This window comes from Rana temporaria, chromosome 5 (genome assembly GCF_905171775.1).
Source record: "Rana temporaria chromosome 5, aRanTem1.1, whole genome shotgun sequence".
Taxonomy (NCBI): Eukaryota; Metazoa; Chordata; class Amphibia; order Anura; family Ranidae; genus Rana; species Rana temporaria.
Genome location: NC_053493.1, coordinates 373,965,513 through 373,990,619, shown reverse-complemented (window position 1 = coordinate 373,990,619; position 25,107 = coordinate 373,965,513).

The window sequence follows — 25,107 nt, the reverse complement described above, 5'->3', positions numbered from 1 at the left end:
GAGCCCACCCTTTTCTAAAGCCTATTATAAAAAAAAACTGAATGCTGTAATTCATGCGCACAATGCCTGGTGCTCTGATTTATAGCTTATATTGTGAAAAGAATACAAGGTATTCTGTGAATGGACAAACGGAGAGGACAGGGCAAAAAAATAATACATGCCACAATTCTCACAGTAACTGTGCTGGAAGTATAGCACTAGCTGTGATATTCAGCTCACACACACACACATATATGAATTGCACAGTAAACAGAAACGGTCTACACCATTAACACATTTGTTTTACTTTTTTACACTTGTTCCTGCAATTACAATGAGCAGATGATTCCTTGGTTTGCATTATGAAAACAAGCAGTAAACATGTACTGAAAAAAGTACTGAAAAACATTCACATCTAAAGCCCTGTACACACGGCGGGATTCTCGTCAGGAAAAAAACTTTGTTTTTCCTAACAAGATTCCTGGCAAGACTTTCTTGCCGGCCGAGTGTACACACGTACGATTTAAAAGAACCGCCGTTCTTTTGATTGGCACGAACGCGGTGAACGACGAGCGTGCGCTCGTCACATTCAATGCCGCCGCCGCCATCTTGCTTCACCCTACCTATGCCTAGGAAGCTACCGCGCATGCAACAAAGTAATTTTGAGCATGCGCGGGTTTCCATAGAGGAAGGTAAGTATACACACGCTCTGGTTTCTCGGCAGGAAAACACTGCAGAGAACCACAAAGAGAAAATAGAGAGCAGGTTCTCTATTTTTCTCGTTGAGATTCTGGGCAGTTTTCCAGACGAGAAAACTTTAAAGCCTCATACACCCGCTCGGTGTACTCGGCAAGAAAGCTCTGCCAGCAGTTTTCTTGCTGTTTCTGGCCAAAAAAAATGTGCGTGTGTACGAGGCTTTAATATCTAAAATTGTCACCCCACGTCAAAGAAGCAAGATTTGGAAACTATTCATATACAAAAAGTTAATCAAGATAATTTCTTTTGAAGGTTTATGTTAAAAATGCACTATAAAAACCCATACTTTTTTGATCTACAGTACACCACATTGTTAAAGTTTTAGGCAGGTATGGAAAAAAACCTATAAATTAAGAATGCTTTCAGAAATAGAAGTGTCCATAGATTATTTGTATCAATGAACAAAATGGAAAGTAAATGAACAGAAGAGAAATTCAAATCAAATCAATATTTGGCGTGACCACCCTTTGCCTGCAAAGCAGCATCAATTCTTCCAGGTACACTTGCACACGGTTTTTGAAGGAACTCGGCAGGTAGGTTGTTCCAAACATCTTGGAGAACTAACCACAGATCTTCTGTGGATGTAGGCTGCCTCAAATTCTTCTGTCTTTTCATGTAATCTCGGACAGACTCAATGATGTTTAGATCAGGGCTCTGTGGGGGCCAAACTATCATTTTCAGGACTCCTTGTTCTTCTTTACACTGACAATAGTTCTTAATGACATTGGCTGTAGGTTTGGGGTCATTGTTCTGCTGTAGAATACATTTCGGGCCAACCACATGCCTCCCTGATGGTATGGCATGATGGAAAGTATATGCCTATATTTCTCAGGATTAAGGAAACCAGGGATCCTGACCAAATCTCCCACTCCATTTGCAGAAACAGACCCAAACTTGAAAGGAACCTCCACCATGCTTCACTGTTGCCTGCAGACACTTATTATTGTACTGCCCTCTGGCAAACAAATTGCCTACTGCTACAGCCACATATTTCCTATTTTGACTTATCTGTCCAAAGACCTGCTGCCATTTTTTGCACCCCAGTTTCTATGTTTTTGTGCATAGTTGAGTCACTTAGCCTTGTTTCCACGACGGAAGTATGTCTTTTTGCCCGCAATTCTTCTATCAAGACCACTTCTAGCCAGACTTCTCCAGACAGAAGATGGGTGTTCCTGGGTACCATTGGCTTCTGCCAGTTCTGTGATGGCACTGCTGGACATCTTCTGCTCTGATGTTGAAGGGAAGTAAGAATGATGTGTCTTTCTTCTGCTGCATTAAGTTTGCTTGGCCATATTTTCTCTTTGTGCATCTTCAAAAGAGCTGGAACAGCACATTATGAAAGCCAAGTCTGCTTTGAAATCTATGCCTGAAAGAGATCCTGCTGATGCAGTATAACTGCCTTGTGTCTTGTTGCTGTGCTCAGTCTTGCCACGGTGTATGACCTGTGACATGAAATGCTCTTCCACAACCTCCCCTTAGTAGCAGAGTTTGGCTGTTCTTCATCCAGTTGTAAGCCTCCCACATTGCCGTTTCTGTTTCAGTTACTGACTTTGCTTTAACCTACATATACAATTGATGATCATTAGAACCTGCTTTGTATAATTGGTTAATCATACACCTAAACGCTAGTCCTACTAAATCCCTGACTGTATGAAAATGTACAAGTGTAAGAACGTATGCTGGTTTAAAACCAAAGGGTAGTGACACCAAATATTGATTTGATTTAGATTTTTCTTCTGTTCACTCACTTTGCATTTTGTAAACTAAAAAATTAACAATTACAATTTATATTTTTTAAAACATTCTTATTTTACAGCATTTCTTCACACCTGCCTAAAATGTTTGCACAGTACTATGCATCTAATGATCACTTAGTAGAATTCCATGTTCCTGTCTTGCATTCCAGCTGCTGTGTTACCTCATAGTGATAAATGCTTTTTTGTGCCGGAAGTTTATTTCAAGATTGTACACAAAAAGCATCTGTCAATGTCTGTGCTTAGTCCTTTATAATAATCTCTCTCTTTGTGCAGACTGACAAATCACCATTTTGCCACTTAATTTTAACAATACACACGCAGGTAACTGCATTAGGCTGTTATTGTTTTGCAGTATGCTGATATCTAGTGGCAGTTTTGGACCACTACAACTCGTTTACTAATTCGATTTTGGCATCTTCCTCTGTCCTCCCCTCTGTTTAGTGCCAGTTGGTTTAGTCTTAAAGTGATTGTAATGTCTAGTTTTTTTTTCTTTAAAAATAATGAACATGTTATACTTACCTGCTCTGTGTAGTGGTTTTGCACAGAGCAGCCCAAATCCTTCTGTTCTCAAGTCCCTCTTCGGTGCTCCTGGCCAATCCCTCCTGTCGAGTGCCCCCACAGCAAGTACCTTGCTATGGGGTCACCCGAGCTGAGTCCATTCAGACACAGACCCCCTGGTTTGACTCTGCCCCCTCTCTACTGATTGGCTAACTGACTTTGATCTCAGTCAATCAGTAGGAGAGTCCCAGATGGCAAAGGCACTCGTGAACATCGCTGGAGAGAGATGGGGCTCAGGTAAGTATTAGGGGGGTGCTGGGGCGGCTGTTGCACACAGAAGGTTTTTATCTCAATGCATAGAATGCATTAACTACTTGCCAACCAGCTGCCGTATAACTGTTATAACAGTTATACGGCGGCAGGTCGGCTCGGCTGCGCGAGATCAGGTAGCTATACGTCATCTCGCGTTTCAGCCAATAGGGGTGCGTGCGCACCCCGCTCGCCCCTGGTGCCGACGCGCATGCCCGGCGGCCGCGATCACCGCCGGGCACCCGCGATCACTCGTTACAGAGCGAGAACCGGGAGCTGTGTGTGTGTAAATGAGAAATGCCTGATTGTCTGTTCATACAATGTATGAACAGCGATCAGTCATTTCCCCTAGTCAGTCCCACCCCCCCTTCAGTTAGAACACACACAGGGAACATAATTAACTCCTTCCTTGCCCCCTAGTGTTAACCCCTTCCCTGCCAGTGGCATTTTTATAGTAATCAATGCATTTTTATAGCACTGATCGCTATAAAAATGCTAATGGTCCCAAAAATGTGTCAAAAGTGTCCGAAGTGTCCGCCATAAGGTCACAGTACCGATAAAAATCGCTGATCGCTGCCATTACTAGTAAAAAGAAAATATTAATAAAAATGCCATAAAACTATCGCCTATTTTGTAAACGCTAAAACTTTTGCGCAAACCAATCAATAAACGCTTATTGCGATTTTTTTTAATTAAAAATATGTAGAAGAATGCGTATGGGCCTAAACTGAGGAAAAAAATATTTTTTTTTATATATTTTTGGGGATATTTATTATAGCAAAAAGTAAAAAATATTCATTTTTTTCAAAATTGTCGCTCTATTTTTGTTTATAGCGCAAAAAAAAAAACGCAGAGATGATCAAATACCACCAAAAGAAAGCTCTATTTGTGGGAAAAAAAAGGACACCAATTTTGTTTGGGAGCCACGTCGCACAACCGCACAATTGTCAGTTAAAGTGACGCAGTGCCGAATCGCAAAAAGGGGCCCGGTCATTGAGCAGCAATATGGTCCGGGGCTGAAGTTGTTAAGATAAAAAAAAAAACTTCTAACTTTATAACCACTTTAACTAACTTCTGCAATGTTTGTTTCTCTGTCTGTGTTAGTTATTCACAGAGACAGGGTTCAGGTAAGACATTGCCTTCTTACACTTCAAAAGTCTAGAAAAACGTCCTTTCTACTGCAATCAGCTGAAGTACAATTGTGTTGGATCCAACATCTGTGTCTTATTGAAGAGTTAAGCTGTCTGTAGATGATGCCAAGTCAGCAGACAACCATGCTGTCCGGACTTACTGGGTCTAAGGAGGCATATCAATGCATCAAGTGGCATTTGAAGCAGAACATGCTCTCTGTTGACTCTTATTAGCTAGCATTGTTCCCAGTTCTCTCTGTGGACTACCCTGACACAATGTTAAGGAAATGTCCCATAGTTGTAAAAACATTTTCAGCCCTAGGATTATAATCTGCTTTTTTATAAATAAAGCAGAGAAGGTGAGCATTGTCATCTTAGGACAGGGAGTGTGTTACAGGCAGGATCAACAGGTAAAAATAAAAAAGCCTAAAAAAAAAAAAAATGTTATAGTCATCACATCTTAAGTCTAGGGGGTTTAATTATATTACATTTATGTTTTTTTGTGTTTAGATTGGCTTTAATTTCAAGAAATACATGCTTACAATATGCTGAGTTGCCTATTGATTGATCCTAGAATCATAGACTCTTAAGTATGTTTTACTGTACAACTTCCTGCTCAATTTTACTCTCTAATGAATGCAAACCATGACTCTTGGGCCCCATACACACCATAGAATCCATCCGCAGATAAATCCCAGCAAATGGGTTTCAGCGGATAGATCCTATGGTGTGTACACGCCAGCGGATCTTTATCCGCGGATATTTATCCCCTGGGATGGATTCCAGCAGATCGGATATTCGCTGACATGCAGAACAAATCCATCTGCTGGAATCCATCCCAACGGATGGATCCGCTGGTCTGTACAGACTCACCGGATCCATCCGTCCTAAGGGATCCCCCGCATGCGTCGTAATGATTTGACGCATGCGTGGAATTCCTTATATGACAGCGTCGCGCACGTCGCCGCGTCATAATCCCGGCGACGGCGCGACATGTCATCGCCAGAGGATTTCGGCGCGGATTTCAATGCGATGGTGTGTACACGCCATCGCATAGAAATCTGCTGAAATCCTCGAGAGGATTTATCCGCGGAAACGGTCCGCTGGACCGTATTCGTGGATAAATTCTCCCGTGTGTATGGGGCCTAAGAGAAAAGCATAGTTCAATTCTCTCTCTGTAACTCTAGAATATTTTATAGTACATATAAAACTGCTGGCAGGCATTATATTACACCACATTAACATTTTTTTGTTCATTTTACACACTTGAGAATAATTATTTAAACATTTTCCTCAAACATTGTGTGTGATATTTGTAGAACCTTGTAGAAGGAATAACAGCCTAGCAGGGAATTATTTCATATGTAGATGTATTGCCTATATTCGTTTCCTGCAAAAGGTTGACAGAAGCTAATTTTCACTATTCTATGCTCTTCATTTACCTCGTTCACGGAAGTGATGTCATCACAGAGCATCGCCGATCCATGTTCCAGCCCTCCGGAAGCGCCATGAGCCTGCAGTGCAACTGGATAGGAGCCGGACAGCAGATCGTTCCCATCAGTCAGTGATCCCCAACACTATCCCGGGACAATGAGGATGAAACCTGTATTTTATACACCCATGCTGGAAAAAAATCGCTCTTTTGTGAGTGTTCTTAATCTTATAAATTAAAAAAGTGTAAACTTGCTGCATTTAGAGTTCACTGTTTTTTGTCTCTTACATGTTCCAGAGTCTCCTAAAAGACAGCATACAATTTTCCTTACATAGACATATTGGGGGTTATTTATGAAAGGCAAATCCGCTTTGCACTACAAGTGCAAACTACATGTAGTGCCCTGCTCCCAAAGATAGGGGCGCTATTTTAAATTAAGGGGATATCTGGGCCAATAAGTAGACCCAGACTTGTTGAATTATGTGCAAATTTACATCTGTTCTGGCTGTGGTATTGCCTGGTAGTATTTTCCCTTGTTGCCTGTGGGTGGCGTTGCCACTTCAGGCCCATGTTGTATTACCTAAAATATCAGTATGGATGTCACACCACTTCCTCAAACTAAATCTTCTAAAACTGAGCTTATAATATTCCACCCCTGCCATACCATTGTTCCTGACTTTTCCATCAAGAATAATAACACTACTACAGGGAGTGCAGAATTATTAGGCAAATGAGTATTTTGACCACATCATCCTCTTTATGCATGTTGTCTTACTCCAAGCTGTATAGGCTCGAAAGCCTACTACCAATTAAGCATATTAGGTGATGTGCATCTCTGTAATGAGAAGGTGTGTGGTCTAATGACATCAACACCCTATATCAGGTGTGCATAATTATTAGTCAACTTCCTTTCCTTTGGCAAAATGGGTCAAAAGAAGGACTTGACAGGCTCAGAAAAGTCAAAAATAGTGAGATATCTTGCAGAGGGATGCAGCACTCTTAAAATTGCAAAGCTTCTGAAGCGTGATCATCGAACAATCAAGCGTTTCATTCAAAATAGTCAACAGGGTCGCAAGAAGCGTGTGGAAAAACCAAGGCGCAAAATAACTGCCCATGAACTGAGAAAAGTCAAGCGTGCAGCTGCCAACATGCCACTTGCCACCAGTTTGGCCATATTTCAGAGCTGCAACATCACTGGAGTGCCCAAAAGCACAAGGTGTGCAATACTCAGAGACATGGCCAAGGTAAGAAAGGCTGAAAGACGACCACCACTGAACAAGACGCACAAGCTGAAACGTCAAGACTAGGCCAAGAAATATCTCAAGACTGATTTTTCTAAGGTTTTATGGACTGATGAAATGAGAGTGAGTCTTGATGGGCCAGATGGATGGGCCCGTGGCTGGATTGTTAAAGGGCAGAGAGCTCCATTCCGACTCAGACGCCAGCAAGGTGGAGGTGTAGTACTGGTTTGGGCTGGTATCATCAAAGATGAGCTTGTGGGGCCTTTTCGGGTTGAGGATGGAGTCAAGCTCAACTCCCAGTCCTACTGCCAGTTTCTGGAAGACACCTTCTTCAAGCAGTGGTACAGGAAGAAGTCTGCATCCTTCAAGAAAAACATGATTTTCATGCAGGACAATGCTCCATCACACGTGTCCAAGTACTCCACAGCGTGGCTGGCAAGAAAGGGTATAAACGAAGAAAAACTAATGACATGGCCTCCTTGTTCACCTGATCTGAACCCCATTGAGAACCTGTGGTCCATCATCAAATGTGAGATTTACAAGGAGGGAAAACAGTACACCTCTCTGAACAGTGTCTGGGAGGCTGTGGTTGCTGCTGCACGCAATGTTGATGGTGAACAGATCAAAACACTGACAGAATCCATGGATGGCAGGCTTTTGAGTGTCCTTGCAAAGAAAGGTGGCTATATTGGTCACTTGTTTGTTTTTGTTTTGTTTTTGAATGTCAGAAATGTATATTTGTGAATGTTGAGATGTTATATTGGGTTCACTGGTAAAAAAAAATAATTGAAATGGGTATATATTTTTTTTTTGTTAAGTTGCCTAATAATTATGCACAGTAATAGTCACCTGCACACACAGATATCCCCCTAAAATAGCTAAAACTAAAAACAAACTAAAAACTACTTCTAAAAATATTCAGCTTTGATATTAATGAGTTTTTTGGGTTCATTGAGAACATGGTTGTTGTTCAATAATAAAATTAATCCTCAAAAATACAACTTGCCTAATAATTCTGCACTCCCTGTATAAGTCCTTCCCATAATGCCAGGGTACTAGTTGTAATCCTGAACTCTGACCTATCCCTTCAGTCCCAAATCCAATCTCTGTCAAAATGTTGTAGACTTCACCTCTGTAACATCTCCAATTTACACCCCTTCTTAGCCAATTAAACCATGAAGCTACTCATTCTCTCCCTGATTATCGCCTCGGTTATTATATAAATATATAAGTTGTCATCACAGGGTGGCACTGTGGACAACACAATTAATTATATACTATGCCACGTCCTAAAATGAGTATATATAGAAATTGGAAACAAATTGACTTTTCAGGCATGTTGTACTATTGTTTTAAAAAATTAACAAAGTTTATTTAATACAAATCAATCATGAAAAAGACTAGGAAAAGAATAAAAACAATTATATCCACCTATGTAAATGTTTTTATTCTTGTCCTAGTCTTTTTCATTATTAAATAAACTTTGTTAATTTTTTTAAACAATAGTACAACGTGCCTGAAAAGTCATTTTTTTCCATTGCCTCGAGTATAGCAACTCTGTTTTCGTAGGCCTATTAACCCTCTTCAGTCTATCATGAATTCTTCTGCCAGTTTCATCTGATTCATCTACCATACCAACCACTCAGTGTCCACCACCCCTCTCTGTCAATCCCCCCTCTGGCTTCTGTTCACCCAATTAATACATTTCAAAATACTAACAACATACAAAATGATCCACAACTCTGCCCCAAGCTACATCACCTATTTTGTCTCAATCTATCACCCAAACTAGTTATATCTGGTTATATCTGGTTATATATAACTGGTTATATCTGGTTATATATAACTGGTTATATCTGGTTATATATAACTGGTTATATCTGGTTATATATAACTGGTTATATCTGGTTATCTCCTACCCTGTCCACTTTTAGATGATCCTTGAAAACAAATTTCTTTCGGGAAGCCTAACTCGTCAAAAGATGACTTAACTTTTATTTCTTTCATCAGCTCATACCTTGCAGTCATTACGTTTTGTACAACTTTCCCCTCCCTATTAGATTGTAAACTGTCAAGAGCAGGACCCTCCTAACCCTCTTGTAATGAATTGTATTGTAACTGTGCTGTCTCCCTTTTATTGTAAAGTGCTGCACAAACTGTTGGCACTATATCAATCTTTTTTTTTTTTTTTTGTTTCATAAATAAATCTTGACAATCAGGTACATGGAACTACATTGCTCAGCATATTTGGAAGGTTGGGTGGCATTTAATATACTGTAAATTATAAAATGTCTTTCCTGAAAAGTCCTGAAATGTGCTAAAATTGATATGCTTCAAAATCTGCCCTAACACTTTTTTACTTTAGATGGTGCAGCTTAAAACATGCAAGACCTATTGCCTTCCTACCAATAAAAGCCAAGAACAACCATTCATGCATGTGCCCCGTGGTGACGTTGAAAGTGGTCTATTTTATAATGTGTTCCTCCACTAGTAGTTTATAACCACAGAATGAAAATATTTTATAAGGTTTTGCAAAGTCTGACAGTCAGCCAGTAAGGAGATTCATTGGCCTACTAGGATACATGTGGAATAATGTCAAGCCAACAAAACAAAACAATCTAAAGGAACCAGTGAAGCATGCTGGTGAAATAAAATAAAATCTAGTTTTATCCCGGAAAGTTAAGAAGAAAGGAATGTATATAACTAAGTACCCAAGTCACATACCATCCGAACATACAGTATACTACAAATGGCAAGGGAAACTAGTGAGGATTATTAAGCGCCTCTTTTTGACAACAGTATGTACAGGCTGCAAACAATAGTAAGATGTTGATTTAGCTGCTGCTTACTAGAGGCTATAGCATAGGAGACGGGATTCCATAATATATATTTATATATATATACACAGAGCTTTTTTTCTCAAAAAATAGGTGCAGGAACTCAACCACAACCCTATTCAAATTTCACAAACAGTAGAAGGGTCTTAAAGGGGCATTAAATACCAGGATTGCATTACATACAGAGTGTAGAGTTCAGGGGGTTACACACAGAGTGCAGAGCTGTCACTTGTAAACACAGAAACCAGACTTCTGTGTTTACAAGTGATTGTGGTGAGCAGGCACAAAAGGGTCTGAGCCAAAGGTGGTGGAACTGAGTTCCCCCAAGTTCCCCCTGAAAAAAAGCCCTGTATATACAGTATCTCACACAAGTGAGTACAACACTCACATTTTTGTAAATATTTTATTATATCTTTTCATGTGACACTGCAGAAATGACACTTTGCTACAATGTAGTGAATGTACAGCTTGTATAAATTGTGTACATTTTCTGTCCCCTGAAAATAACTCAACATACAGCCATTAATGTCTAAACCGCTGGCAACAAAAGTGAGTACACCCTAAGTGAAAATGTCCAAATTTGGCCCAAATGTCAATATTTTGTGTGGCCACCATTATTTTCCAGCACTGCCTAAACCCTCTTGCGCATGGAGTTCACAAGAGCTTTACCGGTTGCCACTGGAGTCCCCTTTCAGTCCTCCATGATGACATCACAGAGCATGTGAATGTTAGAGACCTTGCGCTCCTCCACCTTCCATTTGAGGATTCCCCACAGATGCTCAACAGGGTTTAGATCTGGAGACATGCTTGGCCAATCCATCACCTTTACCTTCAGCTCCTTTAGCAAAGCAGTGGTCGTTAGACATGTGCACTGTCGAAAAATGTGTTTGTTTTCGTTTTATTTGTTTGTTTGTTTTTTCATTTTTCGGGTCATTCGTTATGATCGAAATTCATAAATTTGTTAATTAGAAATTTTGTAAATTCATAAATTCGTAAAATTCCCCAAAAAAATCTCGAAATTCGAAAATCAAAAAATAAGAAAGGATGAAAATCTTAAAATTCTAAATACTAACTAACTAACTAACAACTAACTATTAAATTATAGGTATTGGAATTTCCTTTCAAATTTGGCTGTTATGCCGCGTACACATGATCGGTTCGTCTGATGAAAACGGTCTGATGGACCGTTTTCATCAGACAAACCGATCGTGTGTGGGCCCCATCGTTTTTTTTTCCCATCAGTGAAAAAACGTAGAACCTGTTTTAAAATGATCTGATGGTTAAAAAAACGATAGAAAAAACGATCGTCTGTGTGCAAGTCCATCGGTTAAAAATCCACACAAGCTCAGAATCAAGTTGACGCATGCTCGGAAGCATTGAACTTTTCTCAGCACGTCGTAGTGTTTTACGTTACCGCGTTCTGACACGATCGTTTTTTTAACTGATGGTGTGTAGGCACGACTGATGAAAGTCAGCTTCATCGGATATCTGATGAAAAAATCCATCAGACCGTTTTCATCGGATGAACTGATCGTGTGTACAGGACATTAGTCAACCTTACAAATTTATCCGAAGTTACGAATTATCCGAAATAATGAATGCCACATCTAAACAAATGGAATGGAATGAATTCAAAGTAATAATTGAAAAGTTTTTTATTATTATTGTTGTCTATTATTAATAATTTGTTACGTTCCACTCTTTAAGATATGGCATTCGTTATTTCGGATAATTCGTAAGTTTGGATAAATTCGTATTCGTTATGTTCTCTAACAGCCAAATTTGAAAGAAAATTCCAATACCTATACAGTAATTTAATAGTTAGTAATATTGTAGTTAAGTTATAACTGAAACAAATAGCAAAAACTGAAAACAACTACTGAAACAACAACAACTGAAACAACAACTATAAATGAAACAACTGAAAACAACTACTGAAACAACAACAGAAACAATAACAACAACTGAAAACAACAATTACAACAGGAACAACAACTGAAAACAACAACTGAATACAACAATAACAACTGAAACAACAACCACAACTAAAACAACAACTGCAACTGAGCAAAAACAATAAGGATATGGACAGCCGCACTCCAGTAACTTGAAAAAAGACGTGCCCTTTATTGGGTACAGGAAAAAATGCACTACAGGTATCAGCACACAGTGGGATAAACAGCTGACGCGTTTCGCATTGAGTGTCAATGCTTAATCATAGCTATGATTAAGCATTGACACTCAATGCGAAACGCGTCAGCTGTTTATCCCACTGTGTGCTGATACCTGTAGTGCATTTTTTCCTGTACCCAATAAAGGGCACGTCTTTTTTCAAGTTACTGGAGTGCGGCTGTCCATATCCTTATTGTTTTTGCACATCCTGTGCATTGCCAGCACCCATCTGCTTCTGAGTGGACATCAATTACCCTAGTGAGCTCACCTGGAGCGGCAGCTCTCTTACCAACAACTGCAACTGAAACAACTACTGAATTTTCTAATTTCTGAATTCACGAATATTAAAATTTACGAATTTTCGAATAATCATGTAGCGCTACCCCCGAAGGAGCCGCTGGTTGTTGTTGGGATCGGCGTATTAAGTTACCTCAGTGTTGTCTAGGGGTATAGTTGATGAGTAGAGTAGCATAGAGTAGTGAGCGAATGTCCAGTCAATGAAGGTAGGTTTTCAAATGCTTTATTTTAGGCCCAACATAGCCAACATCAACATGGAGTGGGAAGGAAAGGTTGATGAAGCGATAGAGAACTTTGCAGTATCAGGCCTGGATATGAACAAGAGCAATCCTGCTCTCAGCAGCACAGTAGTATTAGTCACAGTTCGTCGCCACTCTAGCCAGAGTGGGTGAAGTGCCCCCGGACAGACTTCTGCCACCAGTCTGGCAGCCGAAGTGTCACTTTAGATGGCTGGGAGGAACAAGCCTCTCTCACTGACCCAGCTCTAGGGCCTCTGCCACAGGCCTATTACTTGAATGAGCTAAATGGACGAATTGAGCGAATCCTCCCAGTAGATTAAACATAGGCAAATTGTGAATGGGAGCAAAATAACTCTCTCATTCCCCACTAACTTTAGCGTAGTGCCCATACTGAAAGTAAGGGGGCGCTACATTCAAATTCAGAAAAATTTGTTAAACGGTGGTATCTCTAAAACGGGTGGAAAATGTAACATCTTCCCAAAGGTGAACTTATCCTTTAAATTATAAAAATATGTGATGCTTGGGTGAATCCTGGGTGAAAACATTGATAAATAGACCCATAAGTGACAATGGCCACTGGAATAAATAGAGAGAGTGAATTCCTCCACCAAGCTCCTAGACAGCAATATAAACCCGTCAGGGGTTCTAACCCCCCTCATCTCCCTATCCAAAAAAAAAACAACTTTAGGGCTGCATGAGCCTTTCAGTTTTATTGAAAACACCTTTATAACTATTGTACATAGACACGAGTTCACTTTTGACCCACTCTAAAACCTGGTTTTAAAAGATGCCAGATCTAATTGTTCCAGTTGTGTGAGGTAAAGCATAATGTTAAAGTGGTGGAAGAAATAAAATCTTTAGACGCTAAATTCCTGTTTAATAAAGTTACTACATTGTGTTCTTCCAGACAAAATGAAACTGAGGTACAGTACAGTTGCAATAATGGCATGTCATACATTATGTTGCACATTAACACCTCATAAATTACCGATAGGTCAACGTGCCTACTGAGAACATTTGTTTTCTGTTTAAGCTTTTCCTCTGAAATAAACATAGACAGTCTAAATGGGTATTGCTGTGCAGACTCTGCAAAATTACATATGTTGCAAATTCCTAAATAATGAATACATGGCTGTCTACTGCATCTGTTAACTCATTCTTCCCTCCAAACAATGGTGACAAGGAGCTGCCATAACAGACCAAGAAGCACCAGAAATTCAGCGTAAGTGTAGGAGGAGCAGCCACAGTTTCACTCCATTTACTGCTGCTTCTGTGTGTGTGTCCACAAAAGATTTCTACATACATAGGCGTGCTTAGGGGGTGTGCCAAGTGTGCCTGGGCACACCCTAATCACTCTGTGTGGTGCCGATTCTCCTCACTGCTTGGGCTTCCCTCCATTTTGTTCCCCACCACCGCAGTGCTACTGGCTTCCCTCTCCTCCCCTCCCTCTGCTGCCTCAGGGGATGTTTCAGGATGGAGAGTGGGGGAAGGGAACTTAAAGCATAGTAAACTGTGTTTATTACGCTTAAGCTTGTGAATGAACAGAAAGCTGCCCAGAACAGAGCACATCCGATTAATTTCCGATCCCATGCAGCTAAGGCTGAAGAAAAACTCATGTGTGTTTGAGCTTTGGGGTGCACACCCTAATGCAATAAGCTGCGCACACCTATGTCTACATAGGCATAGTCATAACAGAGACTCTTATTGTAGAACTGTTACAGCCAGTGTTAATCCTGCCCACCATCCACTAGAGCCAGGATATGCAATTGGCGGACCTCCAGCTGTTGCAGAACTGTAAGTCCCATGAGGCCATGAGGCATATCAAGACTCTTAGGCCCTGTACACACGACCGAACATGTCCGCTGAAACTGGCCCGCGGACCAGTTTCAGCAGACATGTTCGGTCGCGTGTATGGCCGACCGGACAGGTTGCCAGCGGACATTTGTCCAGCCGACCGTTTTCCAGTGGACAAAAATTTCTTAGCATGCTAAAAAACATGTCCGCTGGAAGCCTGTCCGTCGGACATGTTCGGTCGTCTGTACAGACTCACCGTACATGTCCGCTCGGCCGAAAGCCCTCGCATGCGTCTAAGTGATTCGACGCATGCGTGGAAGCATTGACCTTCCAGGGCCGCGCACGTCGCCGCGTAATCGTCGCGGCGACGGCGTGGCCACATCATCGCGTATTGTGTCCGCGCGGATTTCTGTTTGGACGCAAGTAAAAAATTGAATAGGTTACTAAAGTCCCAAAAATTCTCGTACGACAGAAAAAAAAATCAGAAGTGATGTCATGTGTTTGTATTGTATTTTTGGACGACAATTGTATTGACTAAACAAATCGTACGATCTGGTATTGTACGAGGAAATTGTTTGTCCTTGTCTGATCGATTAATATATCAGATGAATTGTCGTGATCGGCTCTCAAAAGCTCCGTACAAAGGATCCAATTAAAAACCTCAAGGCAAAGCCTGGTTATTTAAATGTTCCTTAATGTTCCTTATTGCCAGCATCACTTGCTGTTATTGTGATGTCTATGCCTAAGAACAGTGATATGATCTCAGTAAACTGAAGTAATTACTCCTGTAAAAAATCTAAGCTGGTAAAAAATTGTTTTATTATTTTCTCTTTGTTTCATATTCTCTTAAAAAAATATGAATTTATCTTTGCAGGAAAGCAGACATGGCTTATATTAGGCATGACCATAGTCACAAGAAAAACTAAAAATCATAAAAATCTCAAATAATATATTGTACTCTCACTAACACCAGTGGTTGAAAACATGACCAACGGATTGTGCCAAACCACTTTTATTTTGGCACACAGAGTCTCTAAATCCAACTGTAGCCACAGTAGTGTATGCTGTTTATGCAGTCTGAATTTTTATGTCTTTGTTGTAAATCCAGTTTCTTGATCACAAAAAGCAGCATAAAAGTTATTAGAAGCATGTATGTCAGGATTACTAATGGTATAAGCTTTCAAGGATTACTTTTCCAGGTTTAAAAATGTGTACAACATTTTATTCCAGCATCATTAATGTGCAATGTAGCAAGCTGTTTTCATGGAATGTAAATTGTACCTGCCCTAAACTGATTGGTGTGAGGGACTCTGAATGCATCATAAGCCACTAGTAGTAATGTATGGTGGGGACTGGCAACTCATTTCTGTAGCAGCACTCTGTGCATATTGCAAAGTAATGACTTATCTCATAATCAGACATTGGGACAAGGAAGATTTTGAACGTCTGTATTAAGCCAAAACTTTTTTTTTTTTAGCTTTGGACAGAGTGAGGAATAATTACAACCCCTTGAAAAAGAAAGCCAGAAGAAGAAGTATTTTTTACTGCAGATACGTGTGAGATCAACCTTTCATGGGTAAGGCCTCGTACACACGACCGAGTTTCTCGACAAAAACCAGCAAGAAACTTGCTGGGCCGTGTAGTCCACCAATGCCCCTATAGTAAAATGCTGGGCCTTGTAGTCCACCAAAGCCTCCTATAGTAAAATGCTGGACCTTGTAGTCCACCAATGCCTCTATAGTAAAATGCACCAATGCTGTAGTGTCAGTGTGTATTGTGTAGTGGTCTGTGGGTAGTGTATTGTGTAGCAGTCAGTCTGTGTATTGTGTAGAGGTCAGTGGGTAGTTTATTGTGTAGCGGTCAGTGGGTAGTTTATTGTGTAGCGGTCAGTGTGTGTGTATTGTGTAGCGGTCCCTGTGTGTATTGTGTAGCGGTCACTGTGTGTATTGTGTAGCAGTCAGTGGGTAGTTTATTGTGTAGCTGTCAGTGTGTGTATTGTGTAGTGGTCTATGGTCAGTGTGTTTTGTGTAGCGGTCGGTGTGTATTGTGTAGCAGTCTGTGGGTAGTGTATTGTGTAGTGGTTAGTATAGGAATAAGGTAGGTTAGTGGGTAGTGTAGTGGTTGATCAGGTGGGTTAGTGTAAGGGTCAGTATAGGAATAAGATAGGTCAGTGTATAGTGTAGTGGTCAGTATAGGAATCAGGTAGGTCAGTACTATTGTAGGAAGGGAATGGACTCGGGGCGTGCAAAAAGTCAGCGGATTAGGGGGGGCGCAAATTACTTACCTTGCCCCGGTCGCTGACAACCCACGCTACTGCACTCCGGTGACCCGTTTTCAACAGAGAGCGGTCTAAATGCCGCTCTCCACTGACATCATTGCCATTAGTCGAGGCAGCGCGTCATCATGACTTCCAAATTGGGATCCGCCAGCTAGCTTGATTGATGGCAGTCTCAGCATCTCTCTGAGATGCTAAGACGGCCACTCCCCGGCCCTCCACGTCTCAGTGCTCAGAGAAGTAGAGCAGAAGTGATGCTGAATGACAGTCAGCATCTCTCTGCTCAGGGAGGGGAGAGGATCGAGTCATCAGCGATGTTCAGTGGCTCAGTTCTCAGTGCAGAAATGCTGGGGGACAGATGCAGCATCGGTCTGATGCTCCATCCACCGAGGTAAGTATGACTAGCAAAAAAAAAACATACTTCTCTTTTAAAGACGCTAACCCCCCCCCCCCCCCCCCCCCCAACACACGCTTCACATCCAAATTGTCTAGTTCAGTGATCATATTTAAAGACTTCTTCCTGTTAGGGTCACATACAGTATACTGCGTATTCTCATGTTAGAGCACAGTTGTATAAATTATCTTTGCCAAATATTTAGCAAATCACAATTTTTGAATCCCTTATATTTCCCAGGTCAGTTGTGGTGAAACTACAGAAAATGAGAAAAAGGACAAATCATTTCAACGCTTTCTCCAGAACATTTTTTGTTGAGTGTCATGCAGACATGCGGCAATAAATTACAGCTTACAAAGCACATCTGCACACTTAACCATCAGCACAAACGCAGAGCGAAAACCAAAGCTTAGTACACCGGATTGCATAACGGTTCTGGCTTCCTACCTGACCTCCCACGCTTTATGTTGATGTGGCTTACAAATATGGATTTAAAAACGATTTAGTTAATAATAACAAAACTAATCAAAAAAGTAGAGACAAAGGGGATCTGTCTGATATTACATTAAATGAGATTAACAAATCAAAACATGAAGAAGGCAGACACGGGGAGGCTCACTTTCTGTATCCTTTGCACGACACGTGCAGGATATTTTCAAGTTTTTTGAAGATAAAGGGAATTAAATAGAGAATATGGATATTGGGAGCCAACATGGAAAACTAGGACCATAGGTATTGACAGTAGAAAATACAGACATGATCTGGCTGTCCTTAGACAATAATCCATCTGCTAGGCCCTTAAAGTGGATGTAAACCCAATTTTTTTTAATTTTTTTTTTATGTCACAATGTACAGTATAAGACTTCCTAGCATCTGTGCCCAGTCTTGCCACACAGAGTTAATCCAGCTTTGAGCAATCCTCTTTTATTGTTCAGTGGAAAAAAACGGACTTACAGAGAAACACCTTGGTCCGTTCCACACCCTTGCTGTGAATGACAGGTTATTTCCATATCTCATGCACTAGCCTGGAGACAGGCATTATTTTTTAATTCCCACCTCCACTCCTTTTCTGAAGTCATGTGGTTACTTTTTAGGATTTTGACTGGATGTTAGTGATCATAGCAGAATTCAGTGTAAGGGGAGTGTAGAGGAGGGCGGGGAGTCTACTGACATCACGACTCCACCCATCGAGCTCCAGACAACAGATCCACCCACAGAATCTGCAGTTTTCCAGTTCTTATAACAGACAGAGGAGAGACATTTGACAGGTAAGGATACATGCAGGAGGCATCTATATCCTTATAGATCAGCACTATGGCAGTAGTTTAGAAAGGATGAGAGTGGGTTTCACTTTAATATGAACTCTTTTGTAGTAATCAGCCTATAGAGGGGGGCCAAGGAGGCCCAATGTAGGCACCTCTGATATGGTGTGGGCTTGATGACTTGAGGTGCGGCTTTAATTACCCAAAGTCATCAATCTGTATAAGCAGTATATTCTGATGTCAGTAGTAGTGTCATAGTCATGTAGGGACCTTGTCCTAAGCAGGAGTGTCCCTAGTCTAAATTTAGTGCTTCCGGGCTGTAGTCAGCCTAGGCCTGAATTGAATTATTTGCTTTTGTCTGCCGTTGGGAAGTGTCACTGGAAACAGTGTTAGAAGATCAATAGTCTGAGTTTTAAATATGTATATCTTGCTGGCCAACCACTAGGTTCATTGCTAGTGGTGCATGGCAAATAAGTTATCTTGCCTCTCATGCTGTTCTCTGACCTTCCAAGCCTGCTGCCTGGGGATGGCATATGTACTTGGAGAAGAAATGCCTACGTTTAGGGCCACACAGGTTTGCACTGCCTGGCTGGAGGACATATCCAGGAGGAATATGGAGTGAAGCTGGAACCTGGATTGGAACACCAGGGGAGAAATTTGTCTGTGGAAAAAGTGTCTAGAAGAACAAGGTGAATCATCAAGTCTAGGCGATTCTGTACTGCAACTGCTATACAGTCTAAAATATACAGTGTGCTAACCTGGCTTAAAAGTCCTTTTCTGTATGACTGTAAGTAGGATTGAGATTTTTTTGGGTATCCCATGCCAAAATGCCTCTCTCCCTGGATTTATGGGTACCTTTGGAGAGTGACTTGCGCCCAATTTTTCACATCCTCTAAAAGTCTAGGTTCCATCTCTGTAGTGAAGTGTCAACACACGGGGATCACTATTTGCCCTAAACGGGTAAGCCTGTACTGCGGTCATGTTATACAATGGTCTCTAGACACAGACAAGACTCTATGTCATAGGTGCTAAAGTTTGATTTCAGTGCTTAGTAATATATCTGCTGTATTGTGTTACCACATTTAAACAGAGGTAGCTTAGGTCAACTGTTCTTACAGTTGCTGGGAATGAGCCAGGACTCTATCCTGCACTGTGCATGGACTCCAATCATCGGCCTTTGGGTCCCCTCGGAAGTTTGACTAATAAACTCCCAGTTAGCAACCCCACACGTCCTGTCTCATGTCTTGCTAGAGTTGGAAATCTGTTGGTCTTCACTCCTGCAATGCTGGGAGTGAGCATCCTACTGTCCTGAATGTGGGGGTTGCTAACTGGGAGTTCTTGGGCCAGGATTTCGAGGGAACCAAAATTGTTTACAAGTAAAACAATAATAATGATCATTTCACAAAAATGCACAGATTTTTAAATATCTTTTTTTTTATTACTATTAAACATAAATACAAATATGTCAAATTAATCCAAGTATAAAAAAAAAACTGATTTTAAATATTTAGTGGGGTACAGATTTTTAATATCTAGTGGGGCCCATTGATTGCATAGACTATCTTGTGAAAAAGGTGAACTTTTAAGACATTTCCAAGTAAAAATCAGTTACAAATCCCAACGACCCAGTAAATGACTGTAAAGAGAATAAAAATACGTTTGGTTTAATTGTTTTACAGCTGAAATCCGGGCACAGAAACTTTTATTTTTAATATTGATATGCAGCACCCCTAGCGTTGCTATAGTGCTAGAGTAAGATGTTTTGTCTTTGTGCAGCTACATTTTCAGGCTTGGCTGACAGCCAAGCCTGTGTGTTTTTTTTCTGGGTCGGGTGAATGACTCAGGTAGGCTGGATGACTAAGCAGCAACTTCTTTGGTAACTCCTCCCTACGTGCTGGAAACTTGGAGAATTTTTCAGAAGCAGTTAGGAGGAGTCTAAGAGGATATAGAAGGGTATAGGATAACAGAAGGGTTGGCAGGGGGCAGGTCCCCTCAAATACTCAGGGTCAGCCCAACTGGGGCAGTGTGGAGTTCAGGTGGAAGATGGAGATGGAGTGTTAGTCTGTCAAGGCCTTTGAGAGTAGCCCCAAGTCTGGGGGGGTGAAATTAGGCCTGGGTGCGGAAGGGACCCTTCTCATGACACATGGAGTGATCCTGACCAGGAGGCACAGGAGCAGGGAGAGATTAGCAGGAGAACACTGCTGGGAAAATCTCTGGGGAGAAAGACAGCCATGTGGGCTGGTGAGTGTGGCAGTCAGAGGACTGAGAGGCATGTCTGAAGGGACTGGGTGCAAGCAGTCTGGGATGGACGCAGAGTCGGTCTGGGAGGACTGGGGAGAGGTAGCCAGGTGGCTGGTGAAGGGGGGGGCTGGCAGTGCCTGAAGAGGTGGAGCTGGGAGCAGTAGCCACAGGAACGGACAGCTAGCACCAAAGAACTCTATTTTTGCTGCACGACTAAAGAGGCCCACAGTCCCTGCCTGCAATAGGCATTTACTTTGGACCATCCTGTCAGTGCTAGCTGGTACTGGGAGTTGTAGTTCTACAAGCAAGTCTGTGCTGGAGGTAGAAGAAGAGGAGTGTGTTTATACCAGATGTAATATAGTTTCTGTCCCTGTCTACTGATCAAGTGGGCATCCCATAATAACCCTTCCCCATCCTGTTCAATTCCCCTAAATAAAAACAAAACAAAAACAAAGCTGCAAGAACTGCTTCTTGTCTCAGAATTGAATGGAAAATTCATGCGCCTGGCTGTGCAGGGTGGGAGATAACCAATTTTCACCAGAGGCTTCTGCGGGGGTAGCACTACACGTATATACACTATATACTATATACACTATATTACCAACTGTATTGGGATGCCTGCCTTTACACGCACGTGAACTTTACTGGCATCCCAGTCTTAGTTCAATATTGAGGTGGCCCACCCTTTGCAACTATACCAGCACCAACTCTTCTGGGAAGGCTGTCCACAAGGTTTAGGAGTGTTTCTATGGGAAAATTTGACCATTTTTCCAGAAGCGTATTTGTGAGGTCAGGTACTGATAAGGACCACAAGGCCTGGCTCACAGTTTCCACTCTAACTCATCCACGTTCTGTCGGGTTGAGGCCAGCACTCTGTGCAGGCCAGTCAAGTTCCTCCACCCCAAACTCGCTCATCCATGTCTTTATGGACCTTGCTTTGTGCACTGGTGTACAGTCATGTTGGAACAGAAAGGGGACATCCCCAAACTGTTCCCACAAAGTTGGGACCATGAAATTGTCCAAAATGTCTTGGTATGCTGACACCTTAAGAGTTCCCTTCACTGGAACTATGGGGCTAAGCCCAACCCCTGAAAAACAACCCAACACCATAATCCCCCCTTTAAATGATTTGGACCAGTGCACAAAGAAAGGTCCATAAAGATATGGATGAAGCAAGTTTAGGGTGGAGGAACTTGACTGGCCTGCATGTGATTTTTACGTTTTTTGTTTTTTTACATTTGCAAAGATTTCAAACAAACTTCTTTCACGTTGTCATTATGAGGTATTGTTTGTTGAATTTTGAGGAAAATTGTTAATTTGATTCATTTTGGAATAAGACTGTAACATAACAAAATGTGAAAAAAAATGAAATACTTTCCGGATGCACGGTATATACTGAGGAACAGGTCTAATGTTCGAGGCACCAAAATGTATGTTGGCCTGTGGTCATCAACCCTGTCCTCAGGGCCCACTTATGCCCTCTACACACGATCGGACCTTTGTCCGACCAAATTCACATTGGAATTCCGACGTAATTCCATCGGAGGAAAAGAGAACATGTTCTCTATGTAAACTCTGATGGAATTCATCAGAATTTCCGATGGAATTACTCCAATGGCATACACACGATCGGAAATTCTGATTGTGTGTACAGGCTATATTTTATGTATTACCTTGGAGAGATGCAGACTAGAATACTGCAATCACTGAGCAGAAAATAATATCACCTGTGATGTATTTCAGTTATCTTGCAAACCTGGCCTGTTAGTGGGCCCTGAGGACAGGGTTGATGACCACTGTACATAATCTGTGCAGAGAGCAGAGCTTTGGTTGGAGGGCAGCAGTTCTTCCCATTACAAGTTACCCATAGAATACTACAGTTGTGTGGATGACTGGTCTGGTCTGTGCCACAGAAAAACCCTGCACAGAGACAAAGTACAAGAGTTGTTTCAGGTTAGATTACTGCACAGATCCAGAAGAAATACACAAAACACCAAACAAATTGGAGTAAGAATACACATGCCACATGTACAGTATTTAGACAATACACTGTATTTGCTTATCTCAAAGTCTAGCTTTAAACAATATATTATTTGTATCATAAAATATTAACACATAGATGCATCCTTAAAAGAGAAAATCTTTTTTTATTAATATGTTAATTGAAAGCAATTATTGATGCCTAAAATCTTCACTTCTTACATAAAGCAATTCTAAAATTCCTTAAATGATTTATATACATATATGTACATATGTAGTTGCTATATGCCTTAATCCTTGATTGTCCTTTTAGCACTGACACATGAGTAGAGATCCCATAGATCACACTTCTAACTTAATTGAAAGTGAAGGGAGTTGCTATATAATTAATAGATATATTTCATTTGAAAGGGTAAACTTAAAATGCATTTCTTATGATCTTGTTTTATGGATAGACTTTTGACTTCATAAAGTGTAATAATGATGTTTTATTGATTGCTGGATTATACACAATTAAACTATAAATTGTTGCTCAGTCTTTTTCTGTTGATACATTGCTTTTCTGCTTATTGTATGGAATATTATATTTCTAGAAAGTGAATTTTCAAGAGAAATATAAAATGTTGCGTTTGATTTTTTTCTTGTTCTGACACCAGCCTGTTTTATGGGATGTAGAATTTTTACCTTCAAACGTCCAGTTTTTTGTATCCTTTCCATGTACCCTACATTTTAATAAATAAAGGCTGGATTTACATGGGATTAACTCTACTTGTCTGTGAGTATTTAATTTATCTATGTTATGAATTACATGACAATTCAGCTGTATAGTATTGATTTAAATATGAATGGGGATTAAAGCTGTGCTCCAGGCAAATTAAAAAATATATATAAATTATTCTAGTTATGGTATATGTTTATTAAAAATCATTGTATTTTTACATTCAACTACCATTTATTTTAATGTCTGTCTCCTGTAAATCCATATGTACAGTAATTATTAGCCTGGCCAAATACATTACTTACTGATTGTATAGAAATTGTTTAGCTCAGGCCAAGCATATCCTACCACTCACCATACTCAAATTCTTGATTCAATGTTTTTTTAAATTATTTTTATTTACAAAAAACGATTGCAAAAGCAACAATGCCAAAGTACAAACTCTGATGACATAGTATTAAAGGGGTTGTAAATAATTTATTTTTATTTTTTTAAATAACAAACATGTTATACTTACATCCACTGTGCAGTTCGTTTTGCACAGAGTGGCCCCGATCCACGTCTTCTGTGGTCCCTCGGCGGCTGTCTCTGGACCTCCCTGCAAGAACTCCACACATTCATGCGAGCTCCCTCGCATTGTGTGGAGTCCTTGCGGGTGCGCTCCCATAATACAGCCGCTCACTGTATCACTCGACCCCGCCCCTCGACGCGCCACGTCATTGGATGTGATTGACAGCAGCGCCAGCCAATGGCTGCGCTGCTTTCAATCCATCCACTCTAGCCAATCAACAGGCAGGCTGAGCGGCGAAGAGGATGTCGAGGCTGAGCGCGGGACATTTGAGGGGTCAGGTAAGTATAACAGGGGGCCGAGGAAGGGGGGGGGGCGGTATTGCCGGAAGTTTTTTCACCTTAATGCATAAAATGCATTAAGGTGAAAAAACGTTTACCTTTACAACCCCTTTAAGTACATCTGGACGAAGCCTTATATAATTGAAAGTCGTCTGTCAAATTTAAAAAATGGAACCGCTGTGATATTAGAAGCAAATTGCTAATTCTTTGTCAGGAGCTTTTAAACAAACACACAGATTAAAAAAAGTGCCTATAGAACTGAAGGTGGGTATGCGCTAACCCCCAACTAAAATGCTGAGCAGTGTAGGCCACAGCCAATGCCAAGTGAAGGTGTCAACAATGACACTACAAAATACATTCCTGTTTACCAAGAATAGATGTATCAATTCTATAACAACTATATAAACAATCGAAAGAGGTGCGTTCAAGATGCCATAGTTCATTCGCATCAAAGGGTGAAATAACTGTAAAGCTCTGTACACACGGTCGGTTTTTCTAATGAAAATTGACCGATGGACCGTTTTCATCAGACAAACCGATCGTGTGTGGGCCCCATTGGTTTGTTTTCCATCAGTGAAAAAAAATAGAACATGTTTTAACATTTTCCTCTGGATAAAAAAACGATAGAAAAAAACGGTCGTCTGTGGGGAAATCCATCGGTCAAAAATCCACACATGCTCAGAATCAAGTCGACGCATGCTCGGAAGCATTGAACTTCATTTTTTCTCTGCACATCGTTGTGTTTTACGTCACCGCGTTGGACACGCGTTGGTCAGCTTCGTCGGATATCCGATGAAAAAATCCATTGGATTAGATTCCATCAGATATCCGATCGTGTATACAGGGCATAAATGAAAGGGAAAATCAGCAGAAGAAAGTAAGTGAGGAAAAAAAAGAAATGACTGGACCCACTCGACTTGACCACCCTCAACATAACCCACCTTACG